The sequence below is a fragment of the Zeus faber genome (genome assembly GCF_960531495.2).
Source record: "Zeus faber genome assembly, chromosome: 4".
Lineage (NCBI taxonomy): Eukaryota > Metazoa > Chordata > Actinopteri > Zeiformes > Zeidae > Zeus > Zeus faber.
The window spans coordinates 11,967,709-11,970,064 of record NC_137191.1 but is presented as its reverse complement, the minus strand read 5'-3'; positions in this window follow the sequence as shown (position 1 = coordinate 11,970,064).

Here is a 2,356-nt window from a genome sequence, read left to right as displayed (position 1 = left end):
CACTATGTCTATGGATATACATCGACTAAAGAATTTGATAAGAATTTTTTTTTCCACAACTATTTTTTTTAGTCTGCATTGTCAATTTAATGCGTCGCTGAAACACCAAGGTTTTATGAGACAATTTCAAGAATTCTGCAAAAGGGGTCAGACAGAGGAGAAATTAATGAAAGCGGCAGCGAGCTAAAGACAGTGCGATATTATTTACTGTCCCCATATCCACATCCTGGGCCATCCTCGAATTTGCATGAACTTGAAGTCTCCGTTTGTCTTTGCTGGTAAACACAATTTAATATCAGAATAAATTACAAGAGGAAGAGTGATGCCCGGAACAGATTTTTCCTGCAGGAAGTTCAGACTCCGCCAACATTAATGTCCCTTGCCACCAGTGGAAATATAAATCTTTTTTCTTCCCCTTTTTTGGCTTGAATCATGTAGGGATATTGAATTACTTTCCAGCGCTCCAGACGCGTAGAGGCATTGTGCATTACTTTGACTGATAAGCTGTCACTTGCAGTTTAACTTAGAGACATTCAAAGACTAATACACCAGTTGAGGATAAACTAAGCCACGGTCCCTTTAGAGTAAGCTATGGCGCTGTCACCACGAAAACATATGATGCCGGCGTTTCATAAAACATGGAGCATCTGTCACACGGAGAAAACAGAGGGAAATACCACTGTACAGCTTCCCTGCTCTGTGGCGCCGCCCCAGCCCCCCGAAAACACACCAAGAACGCCTGGACGGCAAATTAGAAAATGCTCCAACAAATGTATTCAGTTTACATGGTCCGACAACAGGTGATCGAGATGTTACAAGTTGAGGGGAATGTTCTTAGTTTTTAGTTTTATGTCTGTGTAGCCGAGCGCAGTCAAATTCAAATTCAGATCAAATATCACTCGCTTTAGTTATTACTGTATTCTCTGTACAATAACACCAGTGGTGACATTGCAATCTAATGCTCCGCCATCCACCGCAGAGCAAATATTTATTATAACTCTTATGATGGATCAGTCTGATTTCACCTCTTTACCATATTTATGAGAGCAGCTAAAGGGCCTTTTTTTTTTTTTTTTTTTTTTCCCAGCAACAATCTGGGAACAACCATTAAGACTCGGGTGTGCACCAATAGGGGAGAGGCGTCTCCCCACTCCTCATGGTTGGCAGCAGAGCAGACACATCCATCATGGCGGGTTTAGCGGCTGCAAGAGTGCCGCGCTTTCACCAAAAAAGTGCTTCGGGGTGGTCCGCCCGGCTCAACATCTGCATCGGAGGCGGAGAGCCAAGCGGCAGATGCATTTCCGTCTCTGCCCCTCGACGGTTGCCGCGCTAAAGCCCTGTGTCATCGTTTCGGACCCCCGGACGAGGAGAGGATTGGGACTACCGACGCTATTAAAGCACGGCTTGGATCCCCAGTAAAAAAAAACAAAAAAACGAAGAAAAAAAAAACCCCGAAAGGAAACAAGGGGGAGGAAAGAGAGAGGGGGAGGGTGTCAATTGCAGTATTTTTTTCCCCCCTTTCTTGCTTCTACCGGCTCATTGAAAATCCATAGCGCATGTTCATGAAGTTAGTGCGGGCAGATTTTCGGGAATGTTCTTCCATCTCGGGGTGACAGGTGCGGACGTTCGGAGCCAAAAATGTGCGGGAGAGTGTGTGTGTGTGTGTGTGTGCGCGTGCGCGTTCACCTGCACGTATGTTATAGCACACTGTTCTTTTGATGTGGCAACAAAGGGTTAATTCAGGATGCTTTAAAAAACGGTGCCGGGCATGATAAATAGCTGCTTAAAGGCAGGCCCATAAAAATGTGATATAGCAAAGGACTGCCACTGACTGAGGGAATGAGGGAGGGCATAAACAAGATGGATGCCCGTCCCCTTTAATATAACATAAAGACTGGGACAGAGAAAATAAAACACCCTATTGTAATGAAATGCATTTACTGCAGCACAAGCTTGAAATCGGGCGGCGGCGAACACAAATGTCAAAAGATCTCTCCTGTTGAGCGCGGCGGCAGAGTTAGGAGGCCTGATATCTAATCCATTTCCATGAAACCGGCGGTGGAGGAGACATCAAAGAGAGTTAAGGGCGATTCGGCGAGAGCCGATGAGGTGCCACGCCGGTGAAATACGGTGCGCGTTTGGATCCTTCCCTCCCCCGGCACATGGCCTTTGGAATAATTAGAGCCTAATTCTGTCTAATTAACGGACTCAATTACTCCTGAAGAAAGCTCATCAAAAAGACGGCGGAAAGCAGGGAGGAGAATGGGAGCGTTTTTTCTTTAATTAATGAACTGAGTTGAATAACGGCCACGGAATTAAACATTTCCCCTCATGTGTATGAGTTGCAAATTGGAGT